At 38.8% G+C, this 18,470-nt stretch overlaps 1 protein-coding gene across 1 annotated transcript in view; it reads right to left on the bottom strand.

Annotated features, from left to right (window-relative positions):
* Positions 1-16,352, bottom strand: part of RGS4 (regulator of G protein signaling 4) — a 131,240-nt gene extending 114,888 nt beyond the window's left edge. Inside the window, exon 1 of the mRNA XM_059042406.2 lies at positions 16,269-16,352. The gene's annotated coding sequence lies outside the window, so the exon portion shown is untranslated. The remainder of the gene's footprint in view (positions 1-16,268) is intronic.
* Between the last annotated feature and the right edge of the window lie 2,118 nt (positions 16,353-18,470).

Here is an 18,470-nt window from a genome sequence, read left to right as displayed (position 1 = left end):
TCCCTATTAAAGCCAACTAATGTAGCAAAAAGAAACTAAATTACATGACATTTATTTAATGTACATAATTTTTTAAAAATAATTACTGTTACCACTTTCCAGTAGATTTTGAAACCTAGTCACCTCCAGAGAGTTTTAAAACCTTATATATATATTTTTTTGCGGTACGTGGGCCTCTCACTGTTGTGGCCTCTCCCGTTGCGAAGCACAGGCTCCGGACGCGCAGGCTCAGTGGCCATGGCTCACAGGCCCAGCCGCTCCACGGCATGTGGGATCTTCCCAGACCGGGGCACGAACCCGTGTCCACTGCATCGGCACGTGGACTCTCAACCACTGCGCCACCAGGGAAGCCCTTCCTTTTTTTTTTTTTTTTTTTTGAGGCCATATTCCTTTTGTCTTTCACATTTAAGAATGTAATCAAGACTTCCTCTCCTGGCTATGATGGAGTATAATGCAACAACCTAATGCTCTCAGAACAATTAGAAAAGCCAGAAAAACTTTTTAAAATTAGAAAAATAAATCTCTCTTAAAGCATTAGAGGGCTTCCCTGGTGGCGCAGTGGTTGAGAGTCCACCTGCCGATGCAGGGGACACGGGTTCGTGCCTTGGTCTGGGAGGATCCCACATGCCACGGAGCAGCTGGGCCTGTGAGCCATGACCGCTGAGCCTGCGCGTCCGGAGCCTGTGCTCTGCAACAGGAGAGGCCACAACAATGAGAGGCCCGTGTATCACAAAAAAAAAAAAAAAAAAAAAAAAAAAAACCATTAGAAAGCTACACCACTAAGGCCAATATCCCAGAGAAGAAGGAAAGCTCATTGAAGTCAGCTCTACTTTCTTCCTGCCACTTTTCTCCTTGCAATATCTGTCAACTTTTGGCTCTGTATGGAAAGCTGAGGAGCTAGCAGAGGGCAGCTGCCATGAAGCAGAGAAGTAGCAGAGCTTTCAGAAATTGTAAAGGTTGAAAAGATGAAAATGGGAACTCTTGGCTGTCAAAAGCAACCAAGACTTGAGGGCCAAAATGTCTGAGAGAAGGGAAGTGCAGAAAAGTGAGTCCAACACTTACCACCAATTTTCTCCTGGAGGAATTGTGTGATTCTTAAACTATGTAAGGCAAGAGACCAAGTCAATAGAAAGTGACTAAAAAGCATGGGAGAGTTTGGTGTGGGGAGGGAGTCTCATAGTACTTTGAAGACAAAAATGAGAGCTCAAGACACGTTCCTGAGTGGGAATAAATAGCACAGTCTCTCATGTGGGATCACTGGAGTGCTACATTCTAGGAGTGGGGGTGAACTGAGGCTGACCACACATTAAAAAGATTGAAACTTGGCATTTCTACTTCCTCCTAGGGTGTAAAAACATAATGTTGCTTCCACACTAACAGCAAGAAAAAACTGAAGAAATTGCAAAATTACTTTTCCAAGCCCATTAGGGCTCTAAGGTCTCAGAGCAAGCAAGTGGTCTGAATTTCAAGAAGGGATAGACCCCTTCAAAGATAAATGAGATACGGGCTGGGTCACCTGTGGCAGAGCATGAGGGGAACGAGTGGCTGAACTTTTGGAGGCCAGTGTGGACCAGCATGTTGGTCTGAAATAGCTGATGGTCTCAGACTCAGTAGAGTTCCACACTCACTCACAGGTTCTTTTTCATGGACCTCCACTGGGTACTCATGGAAAAGATTGGGGAAAGGGGTTGGAGTGGGGTCAGAAACCAGGGAGAACATCTCTAATTGGTGCAGGTCTGCAGAAGTTAATTGGTTGTCACTTCAGAGCCTCCCCTTACTGCTAAATTCTTCTCTTAAAGAGAGGAAAATACTTAAGCTTACTTAAGAACTTAAGTCCTAACTTAACCAGAATTCTTCTAGTTATAGATATACATGCTATCAAACAATATTAGTAATGCCACTTTGGAAAACTATATCTAATAGAGCTGTATATATGCATTCTACTCTGATCCAACATTCTACTTCTAGATAAATACTCAATAGAAATGGATACAGAAAGTGTTCACCAAGAGATATATAGAGAAATGTTCAAAGCCAATTTACTAATAATGACCAAAAAGTAGAACTAACCCAAACAGCCATCAACTAGAGGTCAGTATATTCCATGGTGTATTCCTACAACAGAATGTCATATAGCAATAAGAATAGACAAATTATTATTATATGCAACCACAAGAATGAATCTCACAACATAATGTTGATTAAATAAGCCAGACATAAAATAGTATATATGATTCCATTTACAAAAAGTTCAAAAATAGGCAAAACTAATCAAAAGTGATGGAAGTCATTATAACTTTAGGGGTGGGTATGGGGATACTAGTAATATTCTACTTCCTGATCTAAGAGACAATTACACAGGAATTTACTTTACAAAAATTCATTGAGCTACACATTTGTAATCCGTGCACTTTTCTGGTGTATATCTTACTTCAACAAAAATCTACATTAAAATTGTTTACAAGCAGAAAATAGTATTTACAATTTTAAAATACAGATAAATACTATTTTTAAACTTTAACAAATTTAAATTATGCTTACATTGAGCAGGCTCTATTCTAACTGCTTTATGAATAGTAACACATTTAGTCTTCATAGCAACCTTATAATTTATTGTCTCCATTTTACAGATGAGGAGATTGAGAAATGTTAGGTAATTTTCCCAAGTACTCAGCCAGCAGGTGTCAGAGCAGGAATTTGAACCCAGACAGTTTGTGCTCTTAGCACCTTTTGCTGCAGGAGAGACTTATAGCCTCTTACCTTATTCCTGCTCTAAATAACTGTGTTCACTTGAACATTTTTTAAAAGTCATTTTATATATGATTATAATGGCATCAATATTACTAATAGCTGCCATTTGTTTTTTTAATCATCCTTCATAATATTTTGGATGTTCTGAGATAATAAGTGATGATCTGATAAACAGTGAATGGAGGAGCTTCAAGATGGCGGAAGAATAAGACGCAGAGATCACTTTCCTCCCCACAAATACATCAGAAATACATCTACATGTGGAACAACACCTACAGAACACCTACTGAATGCTGGCAGAAGACCTCAGACCTCCCAAAAGGCAAGAAACCCCCCACGTACCTGGGTAGGGCAAAAGAAAAAAGAAAAAACAGAGACAAAAGAATAGGGACGGGACCTGCACCAGTGGGAGGGAGCCGTAAAGGAGGAAAGGTTCCCACACACTAGAAGCCCCTTCACGGGCGGAGACTGCGGGTGGCGGAGGGGGGAAGCTTCAGAGCTGCGGAGGAGAGCACAGCCACAGGGGTGCGGAGGGCAAAGCGGAGAGATTCCCGCAGAGGATCGGTGCCGACCAGCCCTCACCAGCCCGAGAGGCTTGTCTGCTCACCCGCCGGAAAGGGCGGGGGCTGGGAGCTGAAGCTCGGACTTCGGTCGGAAGCCGGGAGAGGACTGGGGTTGGTGCCGTGAACACAGCCTGAAGGGATTAGTGCACCATGGCTAGCTGGGAGGGAGTCCAGGAAAGGGTCTGGAGCTGCCGAAGAGGCAAGAGACTTTTTCTTGCCTCTTTGTTTCCTGGTGCCCGAGGAGAGGGGATTAAGAGCGTTGCTTAAAGGAGCTCCAGAGACGGTCACGAGCCGCGACTATCAGCGCGGACCCCAGAGATGGGCATGAAATGCTAAGGCCGCTGCTGCCGCCACCAAGAAGCCTGTATGCGAGCACAGGTCACTGTCCACACTGCCCCTCCCGGGACCCTGTGCAGCCCCCCACTGCCAGGGTCCCGTGATCCAGGGACAACTTACCCGGGAGAACTCATGGCAAGCCTCAGGCTGCTGCAACGTCACGCCGGCCTCTGCCGCCGCATGCTCGCCCCGCACTTCGTGCCCCTCCCTCCCCTCAGCCTGAGTGAGCCAGAGCCCCCGAATCAGCTGCACCTTTAACCCCGTCCTGTCTGAGCAAAGAGCAGACGCCCTCAGGCGACCTACATGCAGAGGTGGGGCTAAATCCAAAGCTGAACCCGGGAGCTGTGCGAACAAAGAAGAGAAAGGGAAGTCTCTCCCAGCAGCCTCAGGAGCAGCGGATTAAAGCTCCACAATCAACTTGATGTACACTGCATCGGTGGAAAACCTGAATAGACAACGAATCATCACAAATTGAGGAGGTGGACTTTGGGAGCAAAGATATATATATATATATATATATATATATTTTTTTTTTTTTTCTTTTTCTCTTTTTGTGAGTGTGTATGTGTATTGTTCTGTGTGTGATTTTGTCTGTATAACTTTGCTTTTACCATTTGTCCTAGGGTTAGGTCTGTGCGTTTTTTGTTTTTTTTTTTAGTATACTTTTTGGCACTTGTTATAATTGGTGGATTTGTTTTTTGGTTTGGTTGCTCTCTTCTTTCTCTCTCTTTTTTAAATATTACTTAAAATTTTTTTTAATAATTATTTTTTATTTCAATAACTTTTAAATTTTATTTAACTTTATTTTATTTTATTTTATCTTCTTCTTTCTTTCTTTCTTTCTTTTTCTCCCTTTTCTTCTGAGCTGTGTGGATGACAGGCTCTTGGTGCTCCAGCCAGGCATCACAGCTGTGCCACTGAGGTGGGAGAGCCAAGTTCAGGACACTGGTCCACAAGAGACCTCCCAGCTCCATGTAATATCAAATGGAGAAAACCTCCCAGAAATCTCCACCTCAATGCCAAGACCCAGGTCCACTCAACGACCAGCAAGCTACAGTGCTGGACACCCTATGCCAAACAACTAGCAAGACAGGAGCATAGCACCATCCATTAGCAGACAGGCTGCCTAAAATCATAATAAGGCCACAGACACCACAAAACACACCACAAGATGTGGACCTGCCCACCAGAAAGACAAGATCCAGCCTAATCCACCAGAACACAGGCACTAGTCCCCTCCACCAGGAAGCCTACACAACCCACTGAACCAACCTTAGCCACTGGGGACAGACACCAAAAACAGTGGGAACTATGAACCTGCAGCCTGCGAAAAGGAGACCCCAAACACAGTAAGTTAAGCAAAATGAGAAGACAGAGAAACATACAGCAGATGAAGGAGCAAGGCAAAACCCCACCAGACCTAACAAATGAAGAGGAAATAGGCAGTCTACCTGAAAAAGAATTCAGAATAATGATAGTAAAGATGATCCAAAATCTTGGAAATAGAATGGAGAAAATACGAGAAACGTTTAACAAGGACATAGAAGAACTAAAGAGCAAACAATCAGTGATGAACAACACAATAAATGAAATTAAAAATTCTCTAGAAGGGATCAATAGCAGAATAACTGAGGCAGAAGAACGGATAACTGACCTGGAAGACAAAAGAGTGGAAATAACTACTGCAGAGCAGAATAAAGAAAACAGAATGAAAAGAATTGAAGATAGTCTCAGAGACCTCTGGGACAACATTAAACACACCAACATTCGAATTGTAGTGGTCCCAGAAGAATAAGAGAAAAAGAAAAGGACTGAGAAAATATATGAAGAGATTATAGTTAAAAACTTCCCTAATATGGGAAAGGAAATAGTTAAGCAACTCCAGGAAGCACAGAGAGTCCCACATAGGATAAATCCGAAGAGAAACAACCCAAGACACATATTAATCACACTATCAAAAATTAAATACAAAGAAAATATATTAAAAGCAGCAACGGAAAAACAACAACACACAAGGGAATGCCCATAAGGTTAACAGCTGATCTATCAGCAGAAACTCTGCAAGCCAGAAGGGGGTGGCAGGACATGTTTAAAGTGATGAAGGAGAAAAACCTACAACCAACATTACTCTACCCAGTAAGGATCTCATTCAGATTTGACGGGGAAATGAAAACCTTTACAGACAAGCAAAAGTTAAGAGAATTCAGCACCACAAAACCAGCTTTACAACAAATGCTACAGGAATTCTCTAGGCAGGAACCACAAGAGAAGGAAAAGACCTGCAATAACAACCCCAAACAATTAAGAAAATAGTAATAGGAAAATACATATAGATAATTACCTTAAATGTAAATGGATTAAATGCTCCAACCAAAAGACATAGACTGGCTGAATGTGTACAAAAACAAGACCCATATATATGCTGTCTACAAGAGACCCACTTCAGACCTAGGGACACATACAGAAAAAGTGAGGGGGTGGTAAAAGATATTGCATAAAATTGGAAATCAAAAGAAAGCTGGAGTAGCAATTCTCATATCAGACAAAATAGACTTTAAAACACAGACTATTACAAGAGACAACGAAGGACACTACATAATGATCAAGGGATCAATCCAAGAAGAAAATATAAAAATTGTAAATATTTCTGCACCCATCATAGGAGCACCTCAATATATAAGGCAAATGCTAGCAGCCATAAAAGGGGAAATCGACAGTAACACAATCATATTAGGAGACTTTAACACCCCACTTTCACCAATGGACAGATCATCCAAAATGAAAATAAATAAGGAAACACAGGATTTAAATGATACATTAAACAAGATGGATTTAATTGATATTTTTAGGACATTCTATTCAAAAACAACAGAATGCACATTCTTCTCAAGGGCTCATGGAACTTTCTCCAGGATAGATCATATTTTGGGTCACAAATGAAGCTTTGGTAAATTTAAGAAAATTGAAATCATATCAAGTATCTTTTCTGACCGCAATCCTATGAGACTATATATCAATTACAGGAAAAAACCTGTAAAAAATACAAAAACATGGAGGCTAAAGAATACACTACTTAATAACCAAGAGATCACTGAAGAAATCAAAGAGGAAATCAAAAAATACCTAGAAACAAATGACAATGGAAACACGATGACCCAAAACCTATGGGATGCAGCAAAAGCAGTTCTAAGAGGGAAGTTTATAGCTATACAGTCCTACCTTAAGAAACAAGAAACATCTCAAATAAACAACCTAACCTTACACCTAAAGCAATTAGAGAAAGAAGAACAAAAATACCCCAAAGTTAGCAGAAGGAAAGAAATCATAAAGATCAGCTCAGAAATAAATGAAAAAGAAATGAAGGAAATGATAGCAAAGATCAATAAAACTAAAAGCTGGTTCTTTGAGGAGATAAACAAAATTGATAAACCATTAGCCAGATGCATCAAAAAAACAGGGAGAAGACTCAAATCAATAGAATTAGAAATGAAAAAGGAGAAGTAACAACTGACACTGCAGAAATACAAAGGATCATGAGAGATTACTGCAAGCAACAATATGCCAATAAAACGGGCAAATTGGAAAAAATGGCAAATTCTTAGAAAAATACAACCTTCCAAGACTGAACCAGGAAGAAATAGAAAATATGAACAGACCAATCACAAGCACTGAAATTTAAAATGTGATTTAAAATCTTCCAACAAACAAAAGCCCAGGACAGATGGCTTCACGGGCGAATTCTATGAAACATTTAGAGAAGAGCTAACACCTATCCTTCTCAAACTCTTCCAAAATATAGCAAAGGGAGGAACATTCCCCAACTCATTCTATGAGGCCACCATCACCCTGATACCAAAACCAGACAAAGATGTCACCGAGAAAACTACAGAGCAATATTGCTGGTGAACTTAGATGCAAAAATCCTCAACAAAATACTAGCAAACAGAATCCAACAACACATTAAAAGGATCATATACCATGGTCGAGTGGGATTTATCCCAGGAATGCAAGGATTCTTCAATATGCACAAATCAATCAATGTGATACACCATATTAACAAATTGAAGGAGAAAAACCATATCATCATCTCAATAGAGGCAGAGAAAACTTTTGACAAAATTCAACACCCATATATGATAAAAAGCCCTCCAGAAAGTAGGCATAGAGGGAACTTTCCTCAACATAATGAAGGCCTTATATGACAAACCCACAGCCAACATCGTCCTCAATGGTGAAAAACTGAAACCATTTCCACTAAGATCAGGGGCAAGACAAGGTTGCCCACTCTCACCACTATTATTCAACATAGTTTTGGAAGTTTTAGCCACAGCAATCAGAGAAGAAAAAGAAATAAAAGGAATCCAAATCAGAAAAGAAGAACAGCTGTCACTGCAGATGACATGATACTATGCATAGAAAATCCTAAAGATGCTACCAGAAAACTACTAGAGCTAATCAATGAATTTGGTAAAGTATCAGGATACAAAATTAATGCACAGAAGTCTCTTGCATTCCTATACACTAATGATGAAAACTGTGAAAGAGAAATTAAGAAAACACTCCCACTTACCATTGCAACAAAAAAATAAAAAATTTAGGAATAAACCTACCTAAGGAGACAAAAGACCTGTATGCAGAAAATTATGAGACACTGATGAAAGAAATTAAGGGTAATACAAATAGATGGAGAGATATACCTTGTTCTTTGATTGGAAGAATCAACATTGTGCAAATGACTATACTACTCAAAACAATATACAGATTCAATGCAATCCCTATCAAAATACCACTGGCATTTTTCACAGAACTAGAACAAAAAAATTCACAATTTGTATGGAAACACAAAAGACCCCGAATAGCCAAAACAATCTTGAAGAAGAAAAACGGAGCTGGAGGAATCAGGCTCCCTGACTTCAGACTATACTACAAAGCTACAGTAATCAAGACAGTATGGTACTGGCACAAAAACAGAAATATAGATCAATGGAACAGCATAGAAAGCCCAGAGATAAGCCCATGCACCTATGGTCATCTTATCTCTGATAAAGGAGGTAAGAATATACAGTGGAGAAAAGACAGCCTCTTCAATAAGTGGTGCTGGGAAAACTGGACAGCTACATGTAAAAGAATGAAATTAGAACACTCCCTAACACCATACACAAAAATAAACTCAAACTGGGTTAAAGACCTAAATGTGAGGCCAGACACTATCAAACTCTTAGAGGAAAACATAGGCAGAACACTCTATGACATAAATCACAGCAAGATCCTTTTGACCCACCTCCTAGAGAAATGGAAATAAAAACAAAAATAAACAAATGGGACCTAATGAAACTTAAAAGCTTTTGCAGAGCAAAGGAAACCATAAACAAGATGAAAAGACAACATTTAGAATGGGAGAAAATATTTGCAAATAAAGCAACTGACAAAGGATTAATCTCCAAAATTTACAAGCAGCTCATGCAGCTCAATATCAAAGAAACAAACAACCCAATCCAAAAATGGGCAGAAGGTCTAAATAAACATTTCTCCAAAGACGATATACAGATTGCCAACAAACACATTAAAGGATGCTCAACATCACTAATCATTAGAGAAATGCAAATCAAAACTACAGTGAGGTATCACCTCTCGCCAGTCAGAATGGCCATGAACAAAAAATCTACAAACAATAAATGCTGGAGAGGGTGTGGAGAAAAGGGAACCCTCTTGCACTGTTGGTGGGAATGTAAATTCATACAGCCATTATGGAGAACAGTACGGAGGTTCCTTTAAAAACTAAAAATAGAACTACCATATTACCCAACAATCCCACTACTAGGCATATACTCTGAGTAAATTATAATTCATAAAGAGTCATGTACCAAAATATTAATTGCAGATATATTTACAATAGCCAGGACATGGAAGCAACCTTAAGTGTCCATCGACAGATGAATGGATAAAGAATATGTGACACATATATACAATGTAATATTACTCAGTCATAGAAAGAAACGAAATTGAGTTATTTGTACTGAGGTGGATGGACCTAGAGTCTGTCATAGAGTGAAGTAGTCAGAAAGAGAAAAACAAATACCGTATGCTAACACATATACATGGAATCCAAAAAAAATGGTCATGAAGAACCTAGGGGCAAGAGGGGAATAAAGACAGACCTACTAGAGAATGGACTTGATGATACAGGGAGGGGGAAGGGTAAGCTAGGCCAAAGTGAGAGAGTGACGTGGACATATATACACTACCAAATGTAAAATAGATAACTAGTGGGAAGCAGCCGCATAGCACAGGGAGATCAGCTCGGTGCTTTGTGACCACCTGGAGGTGTGGGATAGGGCGGGTGGGAGGGAGGGAGACACAAGAGGGAAGAGATATGGGAACATATGTATATGTATAACTGATTCACTTTGTTATAAAGCAGAAACTAACACAACATTGTAAAGCAATTATACTCCAATAAAGATGTTAAAAAATAAAAAAATAAACAGTGAATGAGTTACTTATATCATTTCAGACAGTTCCATCCATCTTAATGCACAGAGATGGATGTTGATTTTTCACCTCTCCTCTAGTTCTATGATTTGATGAATCATGTCTCAGAGTAGGTCATTCCCAGTGTAAATGAGTTAGGTCGAGTCTGAAATCATTGACTCATTCATTTATTCATTCACTCAACAAATAGCATTTGAGTACCTGCTATGTTCCAGGCACTGTTTGAGGTATGGAGGATATTGTGATAAATGGAACAAAGAGTTTAATCTCAGGGGAGGATGCATTGGCCAAATAACAAATAAACATATAACATAATGCCAAATAGTAATAGCTGTCAAGGAGAAAAATATATCAGAGGGAGGGCATAGAATGTGGCAAAGGGATTGTGCAGACAGTGCTGAGCTATTTCATATAGGATGGCCAGGGAAGGCCTCTCTGAGGAAGCAGTCTTTGAGTGGAAGACTAAATAAAATGAGAGATTAAAGCTTTAACCTCTACTCTTTGGTTAGATAGAGATGGATACACAAATCTGATTTGTACATACATCCTAGATTTGTATCTCCATCTCAATCTGTATCTATCTACCTATCATCTATCTATCCAACTGGATTAAGAGTGGTCCTGCCAGAAAGACCAGAAAGTGCAAATATTCTGAGGTAGGAAAAAGGTGGCAATTTAGGGAAGCAGCAAATAGCCCAATGTACCTGGGTTGGAGTGAGCTAGGAAGAGAGAGGTGGGGTGAAGTTGGAGAAGTCGTCAGAGGCCAAATGCTGTAGGGCTAAGTAAACTGATAAACTTGGAATTTGTTCAAAATGTGATATGAAGCCACTTGGAGATTTTGGAGCAAAAGTGGGGGATGGTCAGATTTTTATTTCCATAATATGACTCTGACAACTGTATAGAAAATATACTGCAGAAAAGAGGCAAGAGGTAATAGTGATGGCTACAGTGATTCAGATGGTCATCAGGCAACATCCATTTGTGAATGTTGTAATATCTGAAGTTTAGTTCAACTCCCCTAAATACCATGTTATTGGGCTGATCTCACTCTGTGAACTGGGATTTAATTCTTTCCCTATATGAGTGAATAGATTCCCTCTTCTCGAAACTAAGCAATGGTGAGTTATTCCTTCAAAATGGCACCACAGAGAGCCTTACTATACTAGTTTGCAAGGGCTGCGGTAACAAAGTACCACAGTTGGATTACTTAAACAACAGAAATGTATTATCTCATAGTTCTGGATGCCAGAAGTCCATAATCAATGTATCAGCAGGGTTGTTTCCTTCTGAGGGCTGTGAGGGAAGAACCTGCCCCCCCCCACCTCTCTCCTCAGCTGTAAATGGCTGTCTTCTCTCTGTGTCTCTTTACGCTATCTTCCCTCTGTGGGTGTCGCTTTCCCTTCACATGCTGTTCTTTTTATAAAGAAAGACACCAGTCATATTGGATTAGGGCCCACACTAATGACCTCATCTAAACTTTACTAATTATATCTGTATCAACCCTATTCCCAAGTGGGGTCACATTCTGAGAGTGTTAGGACTTCAACATATGAATTTGGAGGAGACACAATTAAATCCTAACACTTGTAATAGTCAAAGAATAGAGACTTAGGGAAAGAAAGACCTCAGATATAACCCCTTCTCTCACATGCCTTGCATTGCATGCATACAAGCCTTGTGTTACTGTCTTTTTGCAGACTGTGGTGGTGAAATCTACCTTTAACATAATCAGAGTCACTTCCATGACTTGAGCACCTACTATTGGCCAAACACTGTACAGTATTGTACATATATTATCTCACTTAGTCTATACACACTCTCTGTGGGATAGATTCTGTTACCTACATTTTACAGATGACAAAACTAAAATTCAGAGAATATCAATAACTTGTCCAAAGTAACTATTTGGGGCAAAATAAAATGACAGTGTAAATTCTTAACCACAACAGTATTTTTTCTTTAAATTTGTCATTAAATTTAAAAAATAATATATAGCAATTACAACAGAAAGTATGAACACTAGATAAATCATTAAGAATGTATATTTCAAATAATATTAAGCAAATAAGAAATAGAATACAAAATCATATACATGCTATTATAATATTTATGCAAAAAGTATCTGTGTGTCTAAGTGAACACTAAAAGAAATCAGAGGGTAAGATAAACTTTGGAAGTATGGGTAGTTTATAGTATGATTTTCTTCTTAATGTCATAAATGCTAATTTTAACATTTTAAAGGTAAAAGTGTAATTTAAATTTTTAATATATTAATCCACTTTCCATATTAATTAACTAGAATTCAAATGCCAGCATGCACCTCCTCAATGAAATTATTTTGAGCTTTCAAGAATATAAAACTGGGGGGCTTCCCTGGTGGCGCAGTGGTTGAGAATCCGCCTGTGGATGCAGGGGACACGGGTTCGTGCCCCGGTCCGGGAAGATCCCACATGCCGCGGAGCGGCTGGGCCCGTAAGCCATGGCTGCTGGGCCTGTGCATCCGGAGCCTGTGCTCCGCAACGGGAGAGGCCACAGCAGTGAGAGGCCCGCGTACCACCAAAAAAAAAAAAAAGGATATAAAACTATTTTAATCTCAGCATCCAAACAATTCATAATGTTGTTTTTTCCCTTCACCCTGACTTTAAGGTCTACACTGGAAAATCTAAAGGTTTTCAAGGGCTGCCTGCTCTATGAACTCTATAAGTATTGGAGATCAAGTCTCATGAATGAAATTGGCATAAATCCACACCTAATTAGATATTGCAGGGAGGGCAGCCGGCCATCTGGCTTGGATTATACACATGCAAATGCAGCTGAGGTACAGCATCAACTCAGGAGGCTGCCCAGCAGAGTTTGTTTCATCTCTCTTCATCCACCTTCACCCCTTCCTCTCTGTCACTTATGGAGAGGGAGCTTGCAAAGAGAAGCAGCACTCCTTTCCGGAGAACTCCACCATGAAGATCTTTCTGCCGTTCACTGAATATTCATGGAAATTTCCTGAATATTAATATTTATGACAATTCCCTGAATACATGTCTGGTGTGTGACTGTGAAAGAATGATAGAAATTAATTATTTTCTTTGAGTTACCACCCGTTAGATCAAATTTGCATGCTGCAGGAAGAGCTGTTGGAAGTCGGCCTCTGGCAGGAAGCCGCATCTAACACCCCAGGTCTGATTCATCTCCCTTAAGGGTATAAGCTAGTTGTAGTTGATAATTATGTCTCTAAAACTTGGGTGAAGGTGAGCTCCCTTAGCCTCATCTGACCATTGCTTTACACGATAATTTCTCCTTGCGTCAAGGGGATGGGGAAACTAACATGGTCATATCATTAGGATAAAGAGAAAAGACTCCAACAGGATATGGGAGGGTGGGTCATGGGGAAGGAAATGTTGGAAGGACTGAGATGTACCTAGTCAGCTTCAGAACTGTCAGATGATGAAAGAAGGAACATTTGACAATTCTGAGGCTTACTGGGTACGTCTCAGTCCTTCCAACATTTCCTTCCAACCAAAATGTCAGTCTTTTTCTTCTGCACCCATCCAAATCCCACCCTCTTCAAAGTTTAGGCCACATCCAACATTCTCCTCAAGGTCTCTCCTTATTGATCTAATCTATACTGAACTCTTCATGCAATTACAGCAGAGGAGACATCTGCATGGAGAGACAAAGTTGGTCCATGAGCATGGGATCAGAACAAGTTAGTGAGTTCCCTTCATGGTTGACAACAACACTAAGAGCCTGGGAAATACATCTTTGTGTGGTTCGTTGCCAACGGGACTGTATTAGCCAGATAGGGCAGCCTATCCTCTGCACTGGGATAGAGACAATATAGTAAATTATTTTTCTTTTCTCTAGGCTCCTAATAAACCACTCCATTTCTCTAAATATGTTCTTCTTCACATAAATTCTAACTCTTTTTAAAAATTAATTTTTATTGGAATACAGTTGATTTACAATGTTGTGCTAGTTTCTGCTGTACAGCAAAGTGAATCAATTATACATATACAGATATCCACTCTTTTTTAGATTCTTTTCCCATATAAGTCATTAGAGAGTATTGAGTAGAGTTCCCTGTGCTATACAGAAGGTTCTTATTAGTGATCTATTTTATATATAGTGGTGTGTATATGTCAATGCCAATCTCCCAATTCATCCCTCTCCCCCTTTCCCATTTGGTAACCATAAGTTTGTTTTCTAAATCTGTGACTCTATTTCTGCTTTGTAAATAACTTTATTTGTACCATTTTTTTAGATTCCACAAACAAGCAGTATCATATGATATTTGTCTCTGTCTGCATAAGTTCTAACTCTTGGACTGATGATGTTTTCAAAGTATCACCAAGCACCTTATGCAAATACTTGTCAACATTATTGATTAGGTTAACTTTTTCCCTCACATTTTTCCCTCTTGGCTCCTTGTGACTATTCACTGTGATTGGCTAAGGCACATATTTCTAGACAGTATCTCAGGGTGAATTCTTTTAAGTGTAGCTCACCTTATCAATAGTTTAATTCTTCTCATACCATTCTCAGACCTAAGCTGATTTTTTTAATTCTGAAGGCATCTTACTCTAGCTCTCTCTTTTCGTGAACTTCTACATCTCTAGTGATTTTATCACTGTACTTAGAACTTGGTTTCATTCTATGCTGTTTTGTTGAGTATTTGTTCTGTACAAGTAAACACTTACCTACTCAGTTTTATTGTAAACATACAGAGGCAAGGACATGACTGGCACATCTTTGATCCCCCACAGGGACTAGTAGGCCTGGGCACCAAAGAAATATTTAATAATCCCTCGGACTTAGGTTTTTGCCTTTAAGATGGGACTGCCGAGACCATTGACAAATAGCTCTGGACAAGAGACGCCATTCCAGAAAAATAAATTAGATTGTGTGAACATCTCTTTCCTGCACCCCTTTCTCTGTTTACCTCACCTGCTTCACCAGTTTTTATCCTCACCCACATAAAATTTGGAGCATACGTTTCAGTATGCAACCCTGGCTACACACCACAATTTTACTTCTTAGGTCTCAGCCTAAATCTGATATCTGTTTTTTTCTTTCTTTGTAGATCCCTGCTTATCTCTGTCGTCATTCTGCTAAGACCCAAATCACACAAGCCATGATACCATTTTTTTAACTAAAAAGTGAAAAATTAGCAGCTGTGACTGAATCAAGTTCATCTCTTTATTGCCTGGTTTCATTACTTGCACACCCTACAGTTCTCCACAAACATGATTGAATAAGCAAGGAAATGAATGAATGATGGGATGATTATTCTTCTTGTCCTGAGCACTGAAGATACTGATTACAATTTCCTTAAGATTGGGTCTTTGGGTCCTAAATCGACACCATCTCAAACGCACACACACATGGAGTTGTCCTTCTAAGCCATCTTTCCAATGTTCACTGGTCCCCATATCCTCATCACTTTCCTATATAGTCTTCCACAGCTGCATCCCTGACCTGCTCTCTAAAAGTCCATCTTACAACTGTAGATGCCTAATGAGTCTGATTACCTGTTATGCCATCATATGTAAAGTGGGACTGATAAAAATGTTTAGTCCTTATTCTAATTTTAAGGATAAATGATAATTCTTCAAAAATCACTGAGCTCTGTACCTGGCACATTTTAAGTGCTCAAAAGATATTACCAATGCTCTTATTTTTATTAATTTATTAATACCTACTTTATAGATGCAGCTATAACTTAAATCTAATAAAATTTAAAATAAATTCTTTATTGTCTTTGCTAAAGGTGGTCTACTGCTTCTCGATTTCTGCCACTGTCCACTCAAACCTTAACAATTAGCACCACTTTTGATGTCTTCTCCTGCAATTTTAGTCCTCTTATCTCGCAATCCTGCCCTGCCTGGTTTTTCAAGCTGAAGGCTCTATTCCCTTCGGTATATGCTGATATTAGATCTAACGGAATTTTCCTAAAATACCACTCTGATTATATAACTCCCTTCTTTAGAAAATTTACATGGCTCCTCACTGCTAATAGAAAAGTTCAAATTCCTTAACTCAGCATCCTACTCTCTCCATTATAAGTCTCTGACTTCCCCATCTATCATCATTGACTCCCCTAAATATCCCATAGTTACAAGAAAATGGACTTACCCTTAACTCCTGCAACAGATTATGGCATGGTCTTTCCCCTGTCTGAATTGATTGTCCTCTTTCCACTTAATCTAAAATGTATTCTTCCCTCAGTAAGCTTTTCTGGTCTACCACAGCCCACACAAGCAATCTGTTTGACCTTAATGCTTGTATTTAGTAACCAAGCACTCATTTGGCAAGGATACTTTACTTCTAGTGTTCTTCTGTATACAAAAAAACTCTTGTGATTCATGTCTTTATGAGAAGTATTAAGTTGAACATATGAAATTGACATTTATTAGGTCAAAGATGACCAAATACTGACAATTTCATATGATTTAACACCCAAATGCAATTAAAAATACAAATTTAATTCTATTATTCCTATATCCAGTGCTGCAGACACAGAATGTGTTTCTTTCCAGAAACATTTTTTTTTTAATTCACCAAACAATCCTTGCAGATTTTCTAACCATATCATGGTGAAAGAGTCTAGTGAGTGCTAATATCTTTTTCTCAACAACCTTTGTTGATCCAATCAAGAAATATATGTCTGTAGCATGCCTGAGTCCCTCTAATCAACACATTATTCTTTGGTTCTGAATTGCCCCTGAATTTCCCTATTCCTGAGGGTCTGCAAAATAAATTTCTCAGAAAGTGTCTTAGTCTGTTCAGGCCGTTAAAACAAAATACCACACACAGGGTAGCTTATAAACAAGAGAAATTTATTTTACACAGCTCTGGAAACTGAGAAGTCCAAGATCAAGTCATGGTTTCATTTTGAAGGCTGTGTCCTCACAGGTGGAAAAGGGGGAGCCTCTTTTATAAAGACATTAATCACTTCTCAAAGGTCCCACCTCCTATATCATCACACTGGGCATTAGTATTTCAACATATGAATTTGGGAGAGACACAAACATTCATACCATAGCAGAAAGTGTCTTCTCAATATCATCGTTGTCTATTTACAAGAGTCAAACACCTAATGAAAGAAATGTTAGATCAGACTACCGTATCCCTAACATAGAGGAAGGAGAAATACTGTCACAGCCTTTCATTGTCAGCTCCTTGAGAACTGAGGCTGACACATTCTGTTCCAAAATGTAACACAACACCTAGTTCAAAGAATTTTTGTGAGTTGAAAAAATTAGTAGCCCTAGAACAGGATATTAAGTTAAAGGACTTCATTGTGTTTCATTTTATTCAATTACTGTCATAAATATACTTTTGATTGGCATTCTTTGATTATTCTGTTTTCAAATTCTGTCTCTACTATTTTCCATTCTTAAGTATACTTGTATTCATGTTTTTCTTGAATTTTATGCTGTTTTTCAACCATTGGATATTCAGGCTTGTGTATAAGAATAATTTGATAGATTTCTAGGAGTTGAGAAAATTCTTTAGTTAACTGATTGGGTTTTTAAAGTAACTTTTCTGTACTTGTAGTGATTTTTCTGCATTATAATTGTTTTTGTTTGTTTGTTTTTTGGATGTTTTCTTTTTTTTGGCTGTGTGGCTTGGGGCATCTTAGCTCCCAGACTAGGGATGGAACCCGCACCCCCTACAGTGGAAGCACAGAGTCCTAACCACGGGACCACCAGGAAATTCCCTATAATGTTTCTTTCAATACCCTAAAGGACAGGAATCATGTAGCATTATATTTTTGAAAATTTAAAATAGAATTTTGTTTCAGGTTTCCAGACCTAATGGATGATATTTGAATATTTTCTGCTTTTAGAGGTTATTTTCTTTTTAAGAGACAACAATAATTTTCAATACTTTTAACTATATACTTTTTAACTTCTGCATTCAAAAATAAATCTAATGATCTGAAAATCATGAATGATAATTAAAGTTAGTTTACTGAGCATTTATAAAATTCCAGGAACTGTTCTAAATACTATAATATATATTTATATATTTAGCCTTTCTGAGTCTAAGATTTAAAGTGGTTAATAACTAACTCAAGGCACTACAGCTATTATCATCATAGTTTGGATAGCTCTTTAAATTCAAAAGCTGTTCTTAACCACTGCTCTATTCTAACCTTCAGGTGTTCTGAGGGCTCCGGAAGTCTATTTGGTTACAAAAGAGGTCTGTGCATTGTGCAACTGTCCTTGAATGACATTACTGTGGTTTATGACTTTCTGATACCCTTTGCCAACAGAAAGCATGGATTGGAAGTTTCTGCTCCCATGGCCACACAGAGATCTAGTTAAAAAT

This window comes from Kogia breviceps, chromosome 1 (genome assembly GCF_026419965.1).
Source record: "Kogia breviceps isolate mKogBre1 chromosome 1, mKogBre1 haplotype 1, whole genome shotgun sequence".
Lineage (NCBI taxonomy): Eukaryota > Metazoa > Chordata > Mammalia > Artiodactyla > Physeteridae > Kogia > Kogia breviceps.
The sequence above is the reverse complement of the archived record's forward strand: the minus strand, read 5'-3'. Positions and strand labels throughout refer to the sequence as shown.